This window comes from Thermobia domestica, chromosome 2 (assembly GCF_964235325.1).
Source record: "Thermobia domestica chromosome 2, izTheDome1.hap1.1, whole genome shotgun sequence".
Taxonomy (NCBI): domain Eukaryota; kingdom Metazoa; phylum Arthropoda; class Insecta; order Zygentoma; family Lepismatidae; genus Thermobia; species Thermobia domestica.
The window spans coordinates 346020072-346044825 of NC_137455.1; the positions used below are offsets into that span (position 1 = coordinate 346020072).

The 24754-nt window shown below is 35.7% G+C and overlaps 1 long non-coding RNA gene across 2 annotated transcripts in view; it reads left to right on the forward strand.

Annotated features, from left to right (window-relative positions):
* LOC145679865 (uncharacterized) overlaps positions 1–24550 on the forward strand; it is a 51645-nt gene extending 27095 nt beyond the window's left edge. The window contains exons 1-3 of one of the 2 annotated variants that reach the window (XR_014130584.1): positions 16475–16538; positions 23617–23671; positions 24281–24550. This is a non-coding gene — a long non-coding RNA (uncharacterized LOC145679865). Of the gene's footprint in view, positions 1–16474; positions 16539–23616; positions 23672–24280 lie in introns of those variants that run through there. The other variant, XR_014130585.1, reaches the window with a different exon arrangement.
* The last annotated feature ends 204 nt before the right edge of the window (positions 24551–24754 follow it).

A 24754-nucleotide genomic window follows, 5' to 3' on the forward strand; every position in this document is an offset into this window, starting at 1 on the left:
TATGATTTGCGACATACGCAAAAAAGACACTTATTTCACTTGAAAAAAAATTGACAAAGAGGAAAGAAAAGAGAAAAAAAAACTTTTGGTGTATCAGAACTTATATGAGTCTCTACCTCACATCGGGTAATAAAATATTAATGATTTTGAGCGTTCAAATCACAGATCACGCACTACTCATAGTGTCCAAAACATTTCGCTCCATTTAACTTCGTTCGTGTTTATATATATCTCTATATGTATATATATATCTATTGGTTTACAAAACCATTCGTCGTCTATACTTGGTTTATAACTTTTAACAGTTTATATCTGCAATCGCACACTGCGACGCTTTATACCCATCCAGGGATTTCGACAAATCACTATCGCTAGAGGATGTTTCTCCTCTTAGACGGTCAATTTCCAAACTTATTATTTGAATAGTTTTAAGTTATTTATGCAACACTGGGACACGTTATGAGGCCTTTCCTTAGGATCACTTTCGTATATATTTGTATATAATTCGGATTTTTAAAACGATCTCCCGCAGATGTACGGAGTATGAAGGTTTAAATTGAGGATAAAAAAAAACTGGTCAAGTCACAGGATACATATGCAGGTGAGAAGGATTCAAGGTACACTTTCCACAATGGTTTTTGGTTGGTAGTTCAGGGATAATATTCGTTATGATGTGGGTTACGTTTAGACCTGCCGTTACTTTCCAATACATGCCATTACAGAATTACATGAGGTATCATTTACATTTATTCAAAAGAAAAGGAAAATTACTTAAGTGCACGGCGGTATTCATGACAAAATCTACATTCTCAAATTCGTCGGAAAACTCACTGGCAAACTATAGCAACCAATACACGTTTAGGGGGGACAGACACGAGCGCTCTTACATATATTCATAATACATTTAATATCATACTTTTACTTTAAAATCATATTCACATATTAAGTACATATACATTCCGACGTATTCATTTCTCTCTCTCTCTATATATATATATTTATATTTAATAAATGCGCACACATTTAAATTAATCACCCCAATAATAAAATTTTTTACAAGGTTGCAAACATTGTCCCAAAACAAATGACTTCCGACATTACATATGAAAAAGAAAATCGCTTTTCTACCTGATACCGCGCATTTATAAATTTTTTCACTTTTATATATTCAATTCGTGCTTAAATAATGAAAAAAAAACTTTGTGAGGCAGGCACGTAACACAGAGCATTTCTAAAGATGTAACTAGATAAACCAAAGTACAATTTCTGGGCCCAGGTTAACTACAAGGTAATTGAAAACCAAAACAGAAAGGAAAGTGACCAACGGATTACAAAAAAAAACTTAAGAGGAACGACGGTGAAAGAACGTAATCGAAGTGTCGTCAAATACTAAGTCTTTGTTCATTTCAGCGATAGGTCAAAATGTGATGGAGGACCCAATTACTATCTACTGTATCCATGAATCGTGTCTTGCAATGTCTCAGCTGGTAATTTCAGATCAGAGTTGTACGTTAAATAAATCGTAAGTGACAAGTTCAAAATCGGGGGGGGGGGAAGGTTGAAAATTTGAAAAAAAAATCTTGAAGTAATGAAGACAGAGAGAGAGATAGAGAAGAAGGAAGACGAAGAATAGGGGCGCCAAAGACTTAAGTGAGAAATAACTAACGCTACAAAGATAGAAGTCGAATTTCGCTCTCAACAAAATCCATAGCCAAAATATTCTTAACATGCCAAAAAGGGTGGTCTACTCAAATACGTAGACTCAAGGGGCGCCCTGCTGCCAAGGATGCAAGTTCTGTGTCCATCAGATCCCAATCCCACAAGAGTTTGCTTGTAAGATTGAAATCCGATCCCCGTATCCGGCCCAGACCAGCAGGATAAAAGGAGAGGGGGAAAGGGACCAGGTAACTGCGTCCCCAATTTTGAAATCTCTAAGTAAAAAAAAATATTCGACCCCTTAGAAAAACTAAGAAGGTTCGAGGACAGTAATGAAACTAGAATAGAAGTATTATCTAAGATATCCCTAACTAATGATTTGCCGAAAAAAAAAATTAAATAAACCGAATTTTGGATTGGTGATTTCTATTGCCAAACCTCAACGATAGCTACCCTGCGCAGACACGCCACAGTCTGGGATGTCGTTAATTTCCCTCGTCTAATTAAACTAAGAAAAGAAATGAAAATACTTAAAGGGACTAGGGGTCGACATCCGGGTACGCTAAAATAAATTTCAATAACTAATTGTTTTGATTCTGTAACCCTATCAGAGCTGTCGCCTCCATGAACATTGTAAGCTAGCCTGAGTAGATAACGTGAAGGAAAAAAAAATCTCACGGAGCAGGATATTCTATGTTAAAAAAAACCGACCAGACAATATAATTCACTACAGCCCCGTTCTATAGCTACTATTGTCTTTCCATAATTTATTATTCAATATGTCTAGTCAGCGATTATATGATGCTACCTATTCTATCAGATGGTATTACTATGGTTGATTATTACTATAACACATTAAACTACAAAGTATTACCATAGTCCGACTATATATTGCCCTCCGGTCCGCGTGATATCATGGTGCAGGGGTCAGAACTTGAGATGTTTGTAGCTACACGTATCTATTCAATATCTATATATCAACACACGGCGAAGTATTCACTGGGCTACTATATATATTTAACTATATGGGCGTTCTATCTTCTATATTCATTTACTACAATATTCATACACTTTATATTCATATTCACATTAATATTCATTTGCCACGACGCTATATTCTACAAACACCCTGTTTCCTCTATCTACGCCCAGCCTATTTACACATTTCATCATAATACTTTAAAATCTATAGTCACTACAAACATTTCCCATTCCGATCACCGCACGACAACCTCACTCGAACTCAAGACTCTTTCACACACACACAATACTATGTAATACCTGGTAGCTTTATTAAGAACGAAAAAGAAAAAAAAATCCTACGTATGTTCACTGAAAATAGAATTATCCGCGATAATATTTAATGTTTATAAAATTCTGCAGCAACAATGAGCTTCTGCAGCCACGAAGAAAAAATGGACATTTATTATAATTTCAAAGCGAAGAACTAGCATCATATCGCCCGACTTCTGTTAAAAATTTACGTATTGTTTATTTATTTAAATATCTCGATTTCTAGACTAGGCAGAATGTTGAAATTTTCAGAATATATTAATTTTGGGTCACTTGACCTAACTGTACATTCATATGGGCTGTGAATTATACCTTCTAGGTTTTATTTCGGAAAGAAAGGTCAATTTCATGAAATCTAAATCACTAAGCACCTCGACAGAAGAATGGCGGTTAGTACTGACTTTTGACACTAGGGCTAGCGACGATATAATCAACCCTTGAACAACTGAATGTGACCTTGTACACGGAATTATTATACTATATTAAGTTCACTATTAAATATTGTGTATGAGTTCACTTAATGACGGAATAATAAAGAATTTATCGCATAGTAAATACTACACTGTCCATATTTAATTATCTCACACACTCTTTCATCACTTAACTACCACAATTACTACTACTAGAACATGTTTCTACATTACGAACACATACATGCCACATTCATACTACACACTACATTAATACATGTTATACTAATAAATATACACAGAAAACATTCATATTTTACCATTTTAAATCGGCTCTATGAAAGGAAAGGGGAAGAAAGGAAACAGGGCCAACTGGCCCCGTATTCACTAAATCACATTCTTGAGTGTTTAATTAATGCCCTGAGGGGACATATCGGAGTATTAGCTAACAATAGGACCCCTGCCCTGAAGGGGCAGGAACCCGGAAACAAACTAAATGTTCAACTCATCCCGCTGGAAGCCGTACTCCCAATTTGGGAGTCAGATAGGAGCCCTTACTGTAAATTTACACGTACATTGTGATTACTATTCTAACTACAACAAAATTAAATACCGCCATGTATGCTAAAAAAAAAAATCACTCGCTACCTACATAAACAAATCTCTATGTGGACAGGTCTTGTAACCCTCAATTAGCAGGAAAATTGGAAGGTGGAAATATGATGGGAAACACTGATCTTCAGAACCGGTTTTAGAAAAGAAAACAGAAATCACACCACTTCTGAATCCTGTCCATATCGATCGGCAGATGAAATCATGGCGTCAGTATATTGCCCTTACTATTTCAGCCTTTTTTAGTCCAGTTTTGACTATGAAATTTAACAGTTTTTGGCTCCTCGAGACTTCCAGAGATTTAGAGGTTAAAAAACTCCCAAATATTACCTTGTTTGCAGCTGTTCTACTCCTTTTTCAACTTTTTGAGCTAGACGATCCAAATCTAGTGTCTTCAGCGAGACGTTCCGGCATGGAATAGAATAATTGCGCCCTAATATCATAGCGTGGGTTTATCATCCAATCAAAACTAAGCATTTTGGCGGTGGGGCTTTGAAACGAATAAAATTTGGTAAAATCTGGATCAAACTAGATTTTAGAAGGACCTAGGTATCTAAAAGAGAGGTGAAGGGTGGTCCTGAAAATTCTGTCGAATTTTAGATTGGTTATTTGATCTGGAAAGTTCCGTCCAATAGTGGATCTATATTTTCGGATAGCACTGACACCGTAAGAATTGCAATAATCCATTTACATATACATATGCAAGACTTATAACTAATTTAAAATATAAATAAAGATATTGATTCCCAAAACTATAATTCCTAATAAATTTTTTACAGTTTTCCATGTTAATTTGAAATAGAATAATGAATAAAATTACGAATTATATGAACAGCCAGAAATTTTTTGTTAAACATCAAGTACAGTCGGTGCAAAAAATTTCGGGCACCCTCCTATTAAAAACATAATATCGTTAGACTGTAATGGCATATTACAGTTCCCCGGCGTCGTTAAAAAAAATTTTGTTTGAATAACAAAATTTTGTTGAATAGAATTAACATGTATTAATACCAATAAACTAACTACTCACTCATACTCTCATGCACTCAAATGAGACAGTGTAACATTCACTTTGGGTATTGAGATAGAAGTTCCCGTTTTTTGTCCTCAGTACAGTTGAAAAGCTTAAGATTCTGGAAATTGTTAGTTCACCTTTTAGGTAGCAGGAAAACACGAGGTAACCAGTTCGCAATGTTCCCATCAAACGTGGGAAAACGTTCAATATCCCGGAGGGAAACTTTAGAGCTCATACTAACATAAGTAGGGGAATTGTTGGTGGGAATTAACATATTATCCTGCACAATCGGACTCGTCACCGGATTTACCACCGAAGACGTCGTAGCGGTGTTATAATTACCCATGTAAGTGAAAGGAATTCTGTTGGTCGTATTGAGTATGTTGGGCTCCATCCCCGGACCAATCGCACCCATGAACAACGACTCAGAATGGCACCCATCTCCTCTTCCCGGCAACACGCTATGTGATTGTATACCTCCATGTAAGGAGGGAGCACTCACGCTAGTGACCGTAGTCGTCACAACACTCGACTGATTCGGCACACTATTGGAATTGAACCACGACTTTGGTTCTGACCGATGCATGGGGTAGTGCGTCGCAATATCCCGTGCATCAACTGACACTAAATTTTCTTTTCCTGCGCCACGGGTAGTTGTTATAGCGGGTAAAATTTCTGAGGAATCGCTACCGGGGAAAGGATAGGTTACCTCTGATTTTTCGCGACTAGATTTTGTCATTTCTTTTTGAATATTTGCTATCTCGTTTTGAATTTTCGAAATTTTCTGGTCAGTTACTTCCAGTTTGGTTTTCAATGATAAGTCTGACAAGGTAGACTTTAAACTATCAATTTCGGCCTGCTGTGTTTCTAATTTATTGTTGATTTTATGCAATTTGGTATCCATTTGTTCAATTTCAGAATTTACATGCTCTAATTTACCCTCAGTCTCCTGCTGAAATTGCTTTAGGGACTGTTGAGCCTCGCATCTGACCAAATCAATTTCAGTAGACGTTTGCTGCCTCAATGTGGTTATTGAGGAAGCAAAGTCCGAACATATGTTGTCAATTTTCTGGGTTAATGCCTCGAATCGAGATTCGGTTTCTCGTTTCGAGGTGTCAAATTTCTCATTTATTTCACGTCTTATCTCCCGGCTATTTTCATTCATTTCCAGGCTATTATTATCTATTTTCTCATTTATTTCGCGTCTCATTTCCCGTAGCATTTGTTGCAATGAAAGGAGGAGAGCGTCATTATTAGATGACACAGTCTTCCTTTGCTTTTCTTTGGGTTTATCACCAATTGGATCCCCTTCTTTTTCATCATCATCGAGGTCAGATATCTCCACTGGATATATTTGGCCTCGGTTCTTCGGGGTACTATACCCTCGCTCACCGTCTGAATCGGGATGTTCATTTTCCTTCTCGGAGGATAAACTCATGGGTTCACGCGACTGGTGGAGCTTCCCCTCACATTCTTTGCAGTATTTAACTATTTCACCAGCCCGGACCTTTTCTGCATTTTCAGCAGTATCCTCTAAATTAATACAACTGAAATGGATCCATTTCAGCCCACATTCGTGACACCTCACTAGCCTACGAGAGACGCGAGCTCTTTTCTCACTACTTTCTAAAGTACATTGTGTACATGAGACTTCCGCGTTCTCGTGTGATACTACTTCCCTATTGGTTGCCATAGTTTCCATATAAAAAGACACAATATAAACACATGCAATTATGTCCTTATAAACTAACAATACTTATTAATCAGGTACTATTCATAAATTAAGGGACTCCTATCTAATTCCCTCCTTGGGTCAACTTCCAGCATTTTCAAATTTTAGAAGTCACTTTAGCAAATTCCTTCATTTCCCCCTTTCTACAGAGAGAGACAAAGATAGCAGAACAGCCAATGACTATAATTATTAAATCCCACTGTAGCTTTTTAATTATGCACCTTTTGTGGCCAAGTCAATATGTGCTCGATCCTAAACAGTGTTTAATAAATAATTTCCGATTCGTTACCAGGGAAAACAATTGTTTCCATGGTAACTGTCCGATGTCAACGGTCGCCAATATTGAAAGAAAACGTTGTCCGTTGCCATAGAAACCGCCGTTTCCAGGGCAACAGATCCTGTCACGGTTAGCCAATATTGAAAGAAAACAAAGTAAACGAAGAAAAATAATAATAGTGCAAGGTACTGGAGAGGAGTCGCTACAAATTAATTCTCTTTAACGAGGACGATTACGAAACATCACCTACTGATTGAAATCCAGATTATTTTCCAATAAAGTAACTTCCAATAAACCTTTTGTTATTGTTAATTATTCCATATCGGACTCCCGAAGAAAACTCATCTAAACAACTTATTGACCGTGCCAATAGCGACTACTCTCAATCATGACTCCGTTTTCTTTCATTTAGAAATAGGAAAGAAAGAGAAGAAAGTAGAAGGGTAAAAGAAGGAGGTAGGTAAAGAAGAAAGAAAAGAAATAGGGTATTTTAATAAGAAACAGATTACCGGATAATTCCGGAAATATAGTAAAAGGTCGGGAAAGTCGTTGAAAGATGAATCATTCTAAATGTTATTAACAACTAATCAATTTTGGAATGCTTCGGAATAGACACATGTTCCCTCATACCACCCAGACCTAGCTCCAGGCACCACGATCGTGGGGTTGCCCAGACCTAGACCTGGAAATGAGAAAAGTGAAATCATTCTTTGTACTGTTATTCCAACCGGTGATTGATAACCATCCAGTATCTGAACTCTGTTCTCTAGGATCGACCACACATATGAATTAGCCAAGAGGAAAAAAAAATCAGACTTATAAACTCAATATAAATTTATGTATCGTATCAATAAGAATTTCAACTTCCTGGAAGAAAGATGTCGTATTTAGGCTCATCCTGCTAATTTTGCTTCACTCCTCGAGCCGATTTAAACCGTTAGTGACGTTCCTTCATGACCTAGGTTATTTACCTTAACACACATATTAAAACACGACACATATATTATAGATGTTAATACAACAAATGATATCACTAAAATTACTTATATTAAATCTATCATGCATTCACTCGCTCACTCACTCAGGACAGTGTATATATGTTTAGAGGAAACCAACTAACTACAAAGGTACAAATAGTTTATTACATTCATAGTGAAAAAAAAAAGAAAAAATAATTACAAGGAAAATCTTAAAAGCACAAGTTCTTGGTTATATATTAATAGAGTACATAGTGTTATATTTTAGTAAACTTTTGTATATTCAATCATCTTGACAAATAGAAAGAGAAAAAAAATTATTTACATGTATCATATCTTAGGCATGCTAAAACAAATTATGATTTGCGACATACGCAAAAAAGACACTTATTTCACTTGAAAAAAAATTGACAAAGAGGAAAGAAAAGAGAAAAAAACTTTTGGTGTATCAGAACTTATATGAGTCTCTACCTCACATCGGGTAATAAAATATTAATGATTTTGAGCGTTCAAATCACAGATCACGCACTACTCATAGTGTCCAAAACATTTCGCTCCATTTAACTTCGTTCGTGTTTATATATATCTCTATATGTATATATATATCTATTGGTTTACAAAACCATTCGTCGTCTATACTTGGTTTATAACTTTTAACAGTTTATATCTGCAATCGCACACTGCGACGCTTTATACCCATCCAGGGATTTCGACAAATCACTATCGCTAGAGGATGTTTCTCCTCTTAGACGGTCAATTTCCAAACTTATTATTTGAATAGTTTTAAGTTATTTATGCAACACTGGGACACGTTATGAGGCCTTTCCTTAGGATCACTTTCGTATATATTTGTATATAATTCGGATTTTTTGTTGCGATTTTTCAGAGTTTGCTTGTAAGATTGAAATCCGATCCCCGTATCCGGCCCAGACCAGCAGGATAAAAGGAGAGGGGGAAAGGGACCAGGTAACTGCGTCCCCAATTTTGAAATCTCTAAGTAAAAAAAAAATATTCGACCCCTTAGAAATACTAAGAAGATTCGAGGACAGTAATGAAACTAGAATAGAAGTATTATCTAAGATATCCCTAACTAATGATTTGCCGAAAAAAAAATTAAATAAACCGATTTTTGGATCGGTGATTTCTATTGCCAAACCTCACCGATAGCTACCCTGCGCAGACACGCCACAGTCTGGGATGTCGTTAATTTCCCTCGTCTAATTAAACTAAGAAAAGAAATGAAAATACTTAAAGGGACTAGGGGTCGACATCCGGGTACGCTAAAATAAATTTCAATAACTAATTGTTTTGATTCTGTAACCCTATCAGAGCTGTCGCCTCCATGAACATTGTAAGCTAGCCTGAGTAGATAACGTGAAGGAAAAAAAAATCTCACGGAGCAGGATATTCTATGTTAAAAAAACCGACCAGAAAATATAATTCACTACAGCCCCGTTCTATAGCTACTATTGTCTTTCCATAATTTATTATTCAATATGTCTAGTCAGCGATTATATGATGCTACCTATTCTATCAGATGGTATTACTATGGTTGATTATTACTATAACACATTAAACTACAAAGTATTACCATAGTCCGACTATATATTGCCCTCCGGTCCGCGTGATATCATGGTGCAGGGGTCAGAACTTGAGATGTTTGTAGCTACACGTATCTATTCAATATCTATATATCAACACACGGCGAAGTATTCACTGGGCTACTATATATATTTAACTATATGGGCGTTCTATCTTCTATATTCATTTACTACAATATTCATACACTTTATATTCATATTCACATTAATATTCATTTGCCACGACGCTATATTCTACAAACACCCTGTTTCCTCTATCTACGCCCAGCCTATTTACACATTTCATCATAATACTTTAAAATCTATAGTCACTACAAACATTTCCCATTCCGATCACCGCACGACAACCTCACTCGAACTCAAGACTCTTTCACACACACACAATACTATGTAATACCTGGTAGCTTTATTAAGAACGAAAAAGAAAAAAAAATCCTACGTATGTTCACTGAAAATAGAATTATCCGCGATAATATTTAATGTTTATAAAATTCTGCAGCAACAATGAGCTTCTGCAGCCACGAAGAAAAAATGGACATTTATTATAATTTCAAAGCGAAGAACTAGCATCATATCGCCCGACTTCTGTTAAAAATTTACGTATTGTTTATTTATTTAAATATCTCGATTTCTAGACTAGGCAGAATGTTGAAATTTTCAGAATATATTAATTTTGGGTCACTTGACCTAACTGTACATTCATATGGGCTGTGAATTATACCTTCTAGGTTTTATTTCGGAAAGAAAGGTCAATTTCATGAAATCTAAATCACTAAGCACCTCGACAGAAGAATGGCGGTTAGTACTGACTTTTGACACTAGGGCTAGCGACGATATAATCAACCCTTGAACAACTGAATGTGACCTTGTACACGGAATTATTATACTATATTAAGTTCACTATTAAATATTGTGTATGAGTTCACTTAATGACGGAATAATAAAGAATTTATCGCATAGTAAATACTACACTGTCCATATTTAATTATCTCACACACTCTTTCATCACTTAACTACCACAATTACTATTACTAGAACATGTTTCTACATTACGAACACATACATGCCACATTCATACTACACACTACATTAATACATGTTATACTAATAAATATACACAGAAAACATTCATATTTTACCATTTTAAATCGGCTCTATGAAAGGAAAGGGGAAGAAAGGAAACAGGGCCAACTGGCCCCGTATTCACTAAATCACATTCTTGAGTGTTTAATTAATGCCCTGAGGGGACATATCGGAGTATTAGCTAACAATAGGACCCCTGCCCTGAAGGGGCAGGAACCCGGAAACAAACTAAATGTTCAACTCATCCCGCTGGAAGCCGTACTCCCAATTTGGGAGTCAGATAGGAGCCCTTACTGTAAATTTACACGTACATTGTGATTACTATTCTAACTACAACAAAATTAAATACCGCCATGTATGCTAAAAAAAAATCACTCGCTACCTACATAAACAAATCTCTATGTGGACAGGTCTTGTAACCCTCAATTAGCAGGAAAATTGGAAGGTGGAAATATGATGGGAAACACTGATCTTCAGAACCGGTTTTAGAAAAGAAAACAGAAATCACACCACTTCTGAATCCTGTCCATATCGATCGGCAGATGAAATCATGGCGTCAGTATATTGCCCTTACTATTTCAGCCTTTTTTAGTCCAGTTTTGACTATGAAATTTAACAGTTTTTGGCTCCTCGAGACTTCCAGAGATTTAGAGGTTAAAAAACTCCCAAATATTACCTTGTTTGCAGCTGTTCTACTCCTTTTTCAACTTTTTGAGCTAGACGATCCAAATCTAGTGTCTTCAGCGAGACGTTCCGGCATGGAATAGAATAATTGCGCCCTAATATCATAGCGTGGGTTTATCATCCAATCAAAACTAAGCATTTTGGCGGTGGGGCTTTGAAACGAATAAAATTTGGTAAAATCTGGATCAAACTAGATTTTAGAAGGACCTAGGTATCTAAAAGAGAGGTGAAGGGTGGTCCTGAAAATTCTGTCGAATTTTAGATTGGTTATTTGATCTGGAAAGTTCCGTCCAATAGTGGATCTATATTTTCGGATAGCACTGACACCGTAAGAATTGTAATAATCCATTTACATATACATATGCAAGACTTATAACTAATTTAAAATATAAATAAAGATATTGATTCCCAAAACTATAATTCCTAATAAATTTTTTACAGTTTTCCATGTTAATTTGAAATAGAATAATGAATAAAATTACGAATTATATGAACAGCCAGAATTTTTTTTTAAACATCAAGTACAGTCGGTGCAAAAAATTTCGGGCACCCTCCTATTAAAAACATAATATCGTTAGACTGTAATGGCATATTACATATTTTCGTTAAAATTCAACACTTGTTACAGTTTCGCCAACTAACTCTTTGGATTCATCAGACTTTGGAAGATCTTTGGAAGATAGTGTCTGATGAAGCCAAAGAGTTAGTTGGCGAAATTGTAACAAGTGTTGAATTTTAACGAAAATATATAGTTTTGCTCAGCAAATAATTAGTTTATATTTAATTATAACAAAGCAAAGCTTCTACTTAAGGAAATTCGTGTTATTATTCAGTTCAAAATATTTTGTCGTCGCGAATTCTGTCAAGGAATTTAAAGCTTAAAATATATAAAATGATAATCATGCCTGATATGCTTTATGGTTGTGAAACATGGTCGCTTACGCTGAGGGAAGAACGCTGGCTGAAATTATTTGAGAATAAAACGTCCATTAGGAAAACCTAGGCCCAGATGGGAGGACAATATTAAGATGGATCTAGCAGAAATAGGAATACAGAATAGAAACTGGATTGAATTGGATAAGGACAGAAGTCAATGCAGAGCTTTTGTGGCCACAGAGAAAGAGAGAGAGAGAGAGAGAGAATACATTTAAGTTAAGCACAACTGCACAACAAACATGAGTGAGTAGTTAGCTTTCGCGCTTCTATCGTGAAGTCCGGGATTCAACCCCGCATTCGACCATTTTGACAAAAGTTTTTCTTAATTCCATCTGTGAATGTAGAGATAGTGCGTGTACTGTGAGTCCTGGCCGACTTCCTTTCTAATCGTTTTTAAATCTTTGTTATTATCAATTACCAGCAGTGATGGGTTTGCGAAGAGGATTAGGGTGGGGATGTCTTTCGGATTGAAGCCTCTACCCCGAAATTAGGGAATTTCTAAAACAAACTAAATATTGGTTTTGCCTTTACTCATAAACTTCAAGCTGTCCTCAGATAAAAAAAAAAAACTAGAAATTTTAAGAAAAACTAAGCATTAATAAGGAAAGCCCCTCCCAAAATACTTTTCTAAATCCGCCACTGATTATCAGTATAAAATGGTCTTCAAGGTTGTATCTGGAAGATTATAGCTCAATATACAAACGAAATTAGTTCAACAAAGATTATAGTTCAATATATTTGTTATGCGTGTACTCATAAACTTTAGCTCCTCTTAAATAAAAGTTAGGAATTTTTAGAAAAAACAAACATTATTCAGAAAAAACCCTCCCAAATATTTTTCTAAATCCGATACTGATTATTTCTATCGAATGGTATTTAAGGTTGTGTCCGGAAGATTATTGTTAAATCATTACACAGCTACAGATAACGGAAATGTGGAAGTACGCTCTGACAGACATATTGAAAAACGTACGCTCTGATGGATATATTGAAAAACATAAGTTTAATTATGTGCTAGAAGCTAGAGTACTAAGCTCTAAGAAGTGAAACACGGATGACTAAAAAGAAATGACCTAGAGAAGAAAAAATGTCGATAATTCAGGAGGTTAAAATAAAGTTAAATAGCTTCTAAAATTGCCCTCAAATACTACGTACTTTATGTTTGTTTTAATTAATAAACCCTTTGCTCCATCCATCATGATGGTGAATTCCAAAGCGAAATATGGCGTTCAGGTCATGGAATCTTATTTAACTTTAGAGTATACCATAAGAATGCTATTTAAACAGAAAAATCATGAAAATGAAAAAAGCCTAAATTTCCAAAATTCTCGTTGTTTTCCCAAAAAAGCCGGTTGTTTATGTGCAAAAAACCATCGATTCAAAAAAGTCGACTTTTTTGCATCTCTAATTTGAAACTTCAAACTTCAGCCGGTGGTAAGAGGCGAAAAAGAACTTGATAGCATATTCGACTGTTTTACTGATACATTACGCTTGGATACATGCCTACTTAACTCATACACTGCCAACATTTTCTATACTACATCATCAACTACTCTGCTTTCCTCGAAGTGTTTCTGTCTGCTTTTCTTGGACTGCAAAACGCCGTTTCTACGTCATAAATCAGGAATGGGCACGAGTCGAGTCAAAGGTAATTTTCTCGAGTCGAGTTCCGTGTCGAATCACTGTTCTGAGGTCGAGATGAGTTTGATAAATGGCTCGCTTGTTCAGCTCGCTTTAACTCGCTTTGAAATCATGGCCTGATTAGACTGGAAAGCGAAAACCATGAGAACTGTAAGCAGTAATGTGGACTACTTTTAGTGTGGTTCACGACAGGGGTGCATCTCGTCTCGTATTTTTAGTGCTTTTTGTGGAGTATTTTTTAGCGTCTCGTCTCGATAAGGAGACGACAATAGATTTTTATAAGAGACAGCCTAAAATGTTTTGAGCACCAATATACAAGTATACGTTAATATAAATATATAGTTCTTACCATCAAGGATGAGACCTGCATAGTCGAATTTTTGAGTCCAGGCAGAAGCCCAACACGGATAGTGATGTCAATTCGCTCGGGTCGGTTCGAGTCAGCTCGATTAGGTGAGCTGCTGTCTCGGGTCACTTCCCAGTTGGGCTCGATGGTGAATGAGCTGTGCTGTGAACCGAACTGCTCGATCCGTTGATGACCTGTAAACCCGGGCCGAGCAGTTTTGAACATGTTTTGCCGTTGCCCTATAAGTTTTAACAATTTTTGTCTTGAGCCCCAATATTTGTTCGTCCCGAACTCAGTGTTGTAATAATAATAATAATAATAATAATAATAATAATAATAATAATAATAATAATAATAATAATAATAATAATAATAATAATAATAAGTAGAAGTAGTAGTAGTAGTAGTAGTAGTAGTAGTAATATCATTGATAATTGTATTGTCTATGTAGGATACTTGAAGAGAGTACTTGGAACTACATAGAGGGTTTAGCTCGAATTGGCTCGTTTTGGCTCGACTCGACTCGAAACTCGATCCAAATTCGAGTCGAATTGGAGGAAATTTTTGGAGCCGAGTTCTCGAGTCGAGCTCAAAGATGTCTGTTTCGAGTCGAGTCGAGTTTCAAAGAGAACTCACTCGTGCCCATCCCTATCATAAATCGATAATTAGAAATGACAGACCAATCACTAACCTTATGACGGATTCAAGATCTATTGACAAATTTTAAATTCTGATGCTATATTTACTGCATTACAACGTCATTTTACTGCCAAAATTCCTTCCTAGATACCTCTTGTTGAAGTAACTTTTATTTGTTGAAGTTTTACTTAGTAATTAATACTGTTTTATTATGTTTTTCATAACAGTAATCAAACTTTTATTTACTATAATGCAAACTCGTGGTTGACTGTATCTAGAATATTTGTTATATTAGAATTATCTACTTACCCTCTGCACACGCAATAACATTATTTAATAATTAAGTAGATACATTTATTTTAAACAGATAATTCAAGGCGAGAAATAGAATTCTCAAGGTGGATCACTAGCTGTTCACGGTACTATGCTAAACACTGCTTGAATAGTGCGGCATTGCCAGATAAACTCGGGTGTTTACTGATGCCTGATAATAAAGGAAGTAATCATGCAATTCTGCTTGGATACTAGTTTTCGACCCTTACCACAACTCACAGCTAAGTTCCGCTTCTCGAACTGCAACGCTAGATTCCAGGAATGTTGTTATTGTGATTACCACAATAAACGTACAAATTTGGCAACAACGCATTATGGCGTTCTGCGCAAGGTTCTTCTCAAAATCTATTTCCTTAAATGTAAATTAATATTTAAATAAAATGAGAAACATAACATGAAAAATGGTCAAACAATATATCTATTTCATAATAAGACCGTTACTTTAAAATACTTTACACATACAAATAAACATTTCATAGAAACATTGGTTCAAGGATCCTATAATTTTAAATTAAGAATTTATATAGCAAGTTTCATCTTCCTTAGTTCAGAGGGTAGTGAGATAATAAATTTTCTCACAATTTTAACCCCCTTCTGCTTAATCTTATAATACATATTTTAATCAAAGTAACATAATAAAAAAACCTAAGCTAATGAAAGTCGTCAGGTACCGAAAATCATCAAAATTGGTCCAGTGATCTAGGAGTTATTGGAGAACAAATTCTTACAATCATGTGTATATTACCCACACTCACATAAATGTATTGTGCAGTGGCAGTGGCGCATTTACGATTTTGTTTCGGGAGGGGTTTTGCTAACTTTCGGGGGGGGGCTTTGCCTCGAAATGTGAAAATTCTGCATGATATTGCATTTGCTTTACTATATTAAGCCCGGAAGCCACCCCCCTAAATAAGCCACTGTGCACTGGTAATCATCTGAGACAAACGCTTAGGAAGCTGCCTATATTACAATGTGATATTTCATTAAATTGGAATTAAATAATAAACGTAAATTAATTGCCATTCGGATACGAAACTTACAACACAATGCAGAATTTTTCCTCTGAGCATTTCTCTTCCGTTATTTAATTATTAAAGAATTCAAAGGCTATACTAAATCAATAAGCTTAAATTAATGAAAAACAAATTAAAAATCGTTTCAGAATTTTCTTTCCGTAGTTTCTCTAACAAACTTTCCTACGGAGGTTCACTAAATAAAAAGACGTACCACAGACGGATCAACATCAGTAGTTCGTTCAGAAAACATTACAACAATTACTCCAGAAATGGCTTTCCAATCCCAGGTAAGAATCAGTTGAATAATCAGTTGAATGAAATAACTGTGGGAGTTTCAGTATGTCTGTCCCCTAGCATCATTTCAGATTTTGCTTGGGAGAGGGTAATGAAGGACTCTACACTTCTTTAAGAATTTCATTTTTTTTATTAGCATATGAGATTAATATAAAATTGGTTGAAATATACGTACTGTATTTCTCAAACTCAGGGCGACGACAATTGGTCCTACTGGCCTTCTGAAACGATGCTCTTCAAAATCACACAGGACGCCCAGCCCCCAGGAAAAAAAGAGAAAGAAATTGGTAACTTGGCATACATTTGTATGCATTTTTAAGAGTCTTCATCCCGGCAAAATTAAAATACCGCTAATTTTACAGTAATTATGTGATATCTTCAAATAGATAAAAGATAATCGAAATGTGGAACAAGAGCGCCCTAGACAATATTATTTTACATGAGAAACCGTTATCACGACTCACTTATCTGCTTTCGATTTCGAGCCATTTTGAAAATCGGCATTTATTTTCACGTTTCTAAACAGCTGAAAACGGAAAGCCACTAGGTGACTTGTGATAACGGTACCTCACGCAAAATAATATTGTCTAGGGCGCACTTGTTCCATATTTCAATTATCTTTTATCTATTTGAAGATATCACATAATTACTGTAAAATTAACGGTATTTTAATTTCGCCAGGATGAAGACTCTTAACAAAACGACACTTATTTTACAAAGAAATGATTGATTAGCATAGAGATTTGATATTATAGTTCAGTTACACTTTTTCTGTTCTTATAAAAATAACTTAGTTCTAATACCTTTTGGATAAAAAATCCAATATATTTCAATCAAAAATGTTCTTGTAGGCCTTATATCTGGAGAACTACATATAGTGTAGCCAAACCCAAACTATCAGTTAACTTAATATGATGTGCTTATTCCGTAAATAATACGAAAACTCGAATTAGGGGTCGGCAAAAACTTTAGTGGCCCCTGATTCAAAAGCTAAATACTGGCCAAGATCGCAATCTTTTGATCCATTTTTGGTTTTCCTAATTTCTTGTTCTTATAACATAGATGGCAGTATTTTACAATTGCTTATCGTGTTTTCAGGCGTACAACACTGGCTGAATACTACATAGGCGTAGTGTCTAATAATATTGGATCCCCAAAATTTTTTCAACATCGGTGCTCCCAGAAAATTTTTCTTGCGGTGGAGCAAATATTTTCCAGGGGGAGGCGGTTTCCTACATGCTAAAGTGATCCAGAAGTCTTCTTTTAGGGTATGAAAACATTATTAATTTAACTAAAAATTAATAATGTTTTCATACACTATTGCTAGAAGCCCATCTCTACCTACTGCAGAGTAAAGTTATTAATTAATTAGCTAGTTTTTTAGTTTAGTTATTAATTTGCAGTATATATACGTACATACATGATTACATGCATATATATATTATTATTGTTGTTATTTGGGTCTCAATTTTACAGAATTAGAATCAAAAGTTGAAGAAAATGCACCAATACACTATTTATAAGAAAAACAAATGTTTTAGGAAGCCAATTTGTTAGAAGTTTCTTTATATAAATGAAAACGTGGTAAAAATGTAGGAGGGGGGGAAGAATGAAAAAATAAGACTATACTAGGACACTGTTACACAATACTATAGTAACAAAATGACAACTGTGCGCATCCAGTTAGGTAATCAGTGGCGTAGATAGGGAACTGACTCGTGTGAAGCCCTCGCCACCTTAGTACAGTGATGAAATGAATTCTGCTTTCATGTAGCATAAATATTCTATATAATATATAAAATTTATGTATATAAAATTTATCACGTAAAATAAGCATTATACTGACATATTTTTTAAAAAATAAATTATTTCCTGTAAGCTCAATCTTTCATGCTACGCAAGATTTCAGCAGATTTATTCTTTATCTTACTCAACTCTTTACGTTACCATATGATTCAAAATTTACCATATACAAGATCGAATAGAGAGCATTAAAAATAGAAAGTGAATATCTTAATATTATCATTGGTTAGCTCCTGTTTAGCCGAATTGTTAGTGCATATGACCTCGTGTGTATGATCCCTTGTTCTATTCTCGGTGGGGGCACACATCAGTATCATGAGGCAATTGAAGAGCTGCCTGTATTCACAGGTATCGAAAAGAAGTAGAGAGAGTCAAAAATAATATCAACTTGCAACCAATGCGTTGGCAATGCATTACTCAATTGAACGTAAGCCATCGGGCTGGCAATGACCTTTCGTGCGCTGTTGCGCCAAAAACTTAAATTTAGTACTAGTTAATAAAAGTCGTTAGTATTTCAATGTTGTATAGCCAAAGAAAACTAAAAGACTTTTCTTTCTTGTGTGTGAGGGCACGATGGCTCGACGGTAGAGCCCATCCTGTAGTTCGTGGGGTCTCTCGTTCGATCCCTGGCCAACTAAGTCTGTGGTGGACAACAACGTGGCCGTGAGTTTTCTCGGGATATTCCCGTTTCCTCCCATTTTCTCATTCCATCAATTATTCCATTATCGTTTGCATGCTTTAATCATCTTCTCCCTTAACCTAAAGGTTATAGCTCTGTGACTGAAAGATTTCATTTCCTTTATTTTCTTTCTTATTTATTTCTCGTGCTATTCTCTTCGCCCCTACATACTGAAAGAAAATATTAAAATTCGTGTCACAAGAGCCTATGAAGTACTCTGGCCACAATATGGCCCACGTTCCAGCTACTGAAGCCACATAATGCTCGGTGTATGTATGTATGTATGTTTGTATATGTAAGTGCTTCATCGCAATGGCAATTAGATATTAGCGCATTCCATGATGTGTTTCTTGCAATGCCACTGATCAGTGTTGCACTAATTAATTTTCATTTGGAAAGTTTATATTCATTATAATATGTTGATATGGTTTTGAATTTTCTCCGTCATATCAGTACTGTTGTATAAAAGTAAAAAAGTGTATGTCTCATGTACATCAGGGTCATACTACTATAGCTGGAAATATAACATAAACATTATTTATGCCAAGAAATTCCTTCTGTCATCAAAAGAAAGGAGAAAGAAAAATTTTGAAATACGTATCCTAGGCGAGGTTAAAGTGTGTTCAAACCCTTTTTTCAAAAATGAAATGTCTCCCGTTAAGAAGATGAAACCCGGCATATCAATTTCCCGTTGACAATAACCGAACACACCTTTAAGCATTCTTCGAACATTGGGTCAATTAAATGTTATAAATCTCAACACTTTATTGTGAAACTCTCAAATATGATGATTAACTCAGGATAAATATGTTAAAATAGGTACTTAACCTCTTCACGGATATGGCATCAAATGATGCCACATATTTATCGGGAAAATAATCTGATTTTTTTTTCACAAAGAACAGTGCGAACTGAAGGTAAGTAGAAATAATATTCTGAAGCACTTGTTTTTACTTACCTTCAGTTCGCAATTTTCTTCGTAAAAAAAAAAAAATCAAATTATTTTCCCGATAAATACGTGGCATCATTTGATGCCATATCCGTGAAGAGATAAAACTCTTAATTAAAAATAAGACAATGAATGTTTCGACGTTTTCGACAATTTCGCCTTTGATACGGGAAAGGGTGTCCTGTAATATTTAAATTTATGATTCTTTATACGCTCAATATAAGTTGATGGTATTACACACAATATCTATATTCCTAATTGAAATAATTCGAAAATGAGGTTCGACCTTTTCAAAATTCGGCTTCTAATGTTGAATATCTGGTATTACAATTCTTTTTTTTTGTTTTGTTTTTCTATTCAGAAAATGCCTAATGCGAGGATTCGCTTGAGCTGGAAGTATGAAATTCGATATGAAAACATATAATCAGGGATAGATGAATACATGTTGCAGCAATTTTGAAACTTTCACTCCTGAAGGGGAAAAAGAAGGGCAAATATTCGAATATTCAAATTTCTTGTTTATATTCATTAAACCCCATTCTTATATGCAAGAAACGAACAACTCAAATTGTTCTATTAGAAACGTTCTCAGTTTACTGTAATTAACAGGTTGAAATAAACAATTAACCAAAGAATTCCATTTAGGAGGGTACGAAATGATTTGGGGAGCCAGGCCCCCTTCTTCCCCCTGTGGTCATACACTATCACCTAACAAAAATTTTCTGGATCTGCAACTGCTCCTGTTCCTTCCTGTGGCGCGTATATCTTTGTATTTCTTAGAACCACAAGTTTGAGAATAGCAATTATTTAATTAATTTGAAAGGTTTGTATCATTGGACTAGACGTGGTGGCTTTTCAAATGTTTATTGCGTATACGAATAAGTTGTAATTGGAGCAAAGCTCCTATTTACTGGACTTAGACGTTTGTTTATCTGAATATTCCTCTGAGATGCCTAGAGCGCGCTGAATATCGTAAGGAGTCGGGTCCCGATCGGACATACAATTGAGGAATAATCACCGAAAACCTGAATCTCCTAGATGCCTGAGCTATTCCTAACTAAATTTGATATGGTGATTTAAGAGAGCGAGCTAGAGTGCCGTGATGGGCGCATGTTCTGATTGGTCATATAGTTGTGAGATAATCACCAAAAAAAATGGGATGTCCATAGACTTTAACTTTGGAAAAGCATTTGGCGTGCGAATTCTCATTGTAAACAATAGCAAATAGAATTTTCAAAATTAAGAATAGGGCGAAGGCCTTTTCGTTTCGTTCTGAGAACACAACTTTTTGAAGTCATTATACTTTTATGTCTGATATGAAAAATTAAATTTAATTGCGTGCCGTATTCATTCACGAAAACAATTTATGAACTTAAAAGTTCCATGAATAATTAGTTAAGATCAATCGCTTTCTCCAGATTTGGAATTAATGCATAGCTAGTATTATAACGATAACCAAGAAAGTTATGTCGCTTTTTATGAAGGTCTGTGTTCAATGGGCTCCTACACTGTCAGTAGAATGCGAATGGAGATAACGTTAAGGACAGTGTTGGTAGGAGTATATCCCATATACTGCCTGATTGTGGAAATTCAGTTACACCGTGAACTTGCGTAAGGACAGAGTAAACATTTGACCTCCACAGAGCATCATAAGGGCATGTATGCTGTGTAAGTTCAAACTGGGGTCAAACGCCGCTGCAGCGGGGCGGAAGATATGCTAGGCCTTTGGTGAGGGTGTCGTGACAACGCGGACAGTGCAGCGGTGGTTCAACAAGTTTAAGGACGGTGACGAAACACTCGTAGACGTACAACGTGCCGGAAGACCAACACACGCACAAAATGAAGATGTTCAGGCACCAATTGCGGTGAATAGTGGCCAGATATGTGAGGAACTGGGACTACATTTCAGTGTGAGTGGAGAAACCATTCAGCAGCACCTCCATCAACTTGGGAAGCACTACAAGTTGGATCGGTGAGTCCCACATGATTTGACTCCGGGATAGAAGGAAATGCGAGCAGACACTTGTGTCTTTGGTATCTCGTCCGAGAAAAGAGCCATTTTTGAATAGGATGTTGACATATAATGAAAAGTGGGTCCTGTACGAAGGTGTACGGTGCTGTCATCATTGGTTAGCATTCCATGAACCGTTTCCGAAACAGCCGAAACCAGCACTGCACCAGAAGAAGGTAATCCTGTGTGTTTGGTTTATTGCTCGCGACATCGTGCGTCGGGAACTGCTACCTGCTGATCAGAGCATCAATGCAACTGCGTACTGTCAGCAGTTGAGCCATGTTCAAGAAAAAATCAAAGCCAGCTCTTCTCAATCGCAAATGGGTCCTCCTGTTACAGGACACTAAGCACCAGGTGGCTAAGATGACCCGGAACACCGTTCTACGCCTTGGATGGGAAACACTATTGCTTCCGCCATACTCACCTGACATTGCACCGTCCGATTATTATGTGCTGAATTCTTTGGACAATCACCTTAGAGGACACCATTCAATCCCTAGTAAGGCTGCAAAATGCACTTGATACCTTCACTTCACGGCCCACCAAATTCTACCGCGATGGAATCCATGGCCTTTTAGAACGTTTTAAGAAGGTCGTCGATGCTGAAGGGGCTATTTTAGATCGTCCAGGTACGTGTTATGTGACATATCGATATTTGTAGGTGGTGAGTGAAAAAACCGAGAGAACTCTCTTGGTTATCTTTTATTATGCATTTTGTTATCATTTTATTATTACTACTATCATAATTTTGATCATTATTAGCGTGGTGTAAATAATAAAGAAACTAAGTCAGTAGAGCCTGCATAAAGAAATTCTATTAAAATGGCATTTGTTTAGTAGTATATGTTGATATAACACTTTATTAAATTGTGTATATTAAATTAATTAATACAGTAAAACCTAGATTATCCACAAGTGCCGCAAAAAACCTTGTAACCCTGCTGCAGTCGCGATCAATTATTTTTCATAAATAGCCGCTGTGGACTAGCATTCTGCATGCAAATAAGTATTGAATGTTCTAAAACATAAAAATAAATTGTATTTAAACGAAATCATTATTTCCAACAATAGTGCACGTTTTATTGGGCTGCAGAGTTGTTTTGACTTATGATTAGCGTCATACTAAAGGCCTGACTACTGCAAGAAACACATGTTTGTCGAACTCTTCAGTATGGCACTAATCACTCGTCAGAATGACTCTGCATAAGGCTCACTATGTTTTTTTTGTAAAATAAAACATATATTTTATGCTGAAATACTTTTGTCGTTTAGCACCTCGTATCCACTCAGTTCAGCGGATAATCATGACTTTACTGTATATTTTATTTTTAGTTACAATAATTAAGCACGGAGTTCTTTCCTAACAATTACATATCCATGATTTATTTTACATCTTATGCTTCTAGATTTTAACCTATTTGTTTTAAAAGATGGTTTTAAAATTAGTTTCATTGGACTCTTAGATACTATCATGTTTAGGGTCATGGTTGTTCTACCTTACGTTCCTTTAGGTTGCTCATTTTCTCTATTAATCACATTCGAAAACTCTACTTGAATGTAAGTGAAATATTACAATTCCTGAGCTTTTACTCTCTTGCTGATATTGTATGTTCTCTGTTATATTTCCAGATTATTTTACTTGTCTTGGCTGCTTTCGTCCTTACTGTTCAAGGAATTGGATATGGTATGTTAAATCTTTATTAATATAATTGTAATTGGTCTTTAATTGACAATATTATATTAAATGGAAGAAGACATTAAAACGAATATACACATTTTAAATGCAATTTCGTAACAATTTATAAATATATGTAATAGCAAAACGTGTATCAAATCAAAGGCCGCATTATTCAAAACAGTATTAATGTATTTTTCCATATTACCATAAAATATAAAAGACTTTATTAATTTAGTTTCTTAATATTCTTAGTACTTTGAAATCTTTCTGTACAACAGAAGTAAAGAAAAATTTGCTTCAACGTTGTCCTGATGTTCTCCACTTTTGTTTTGTTTGTTTTGATTTGAGTTTAGCGTCCCTTGTAGCAGCAAGGCTATATAACATGTGGGCCTACAACTGAACGTGAGATCTGAACGAGGTGAACTACTTTCGGGAATCGAACCCGGATCTCCCATGCCAACGTCGCACACACTAACCGCTTAGCCAGGAGGCAATTTTCTTTGCTTTCGAAAGAAATTGTGTTTAAACTTCTTCCTAGCCGTTTTTTTAATTTCTGAATTTAATTGCTGATTTTCCTATTTAATTGCTGATTTGCCTATTTGACCTATCTTTCAGGCGGAGTGAGTAGCTACGGTTATGGCATTAGCCACGGCCATTATCCAGGAATCTATGGTCTCCATGGTTATGGATTGGCTTCTGGTTATGGATTCCCCCATGGTTATGGTGGTTTCGGATCTCTTGGAGGTGGAATCGTTGGAGGAATTGTTGGTTAGATGATGATGATCATTTTAATCAAATTTGGCTCCACTGACTATAACGGAACAATAGAACTAAAATGAAATAATATCATCATTTAAAAAATGGCTGGATTTCTTAAAACTAAATAAAAAAAATACTTGTTAATTCATTTTTGCTTCTGCTTTTACTATCCACAACCTTTTTTTGTTTGTCATAGTCATTCTGATTATCTCCAGTAGAGTGAGTACTTGAACTAGGAGACAATGATTTACTATTATACAGAAGATATCAAATATGTAAGAGTGCAACGGTTACCATGTTAGCTGGTATTGTAAGTACAAACTTAATGAT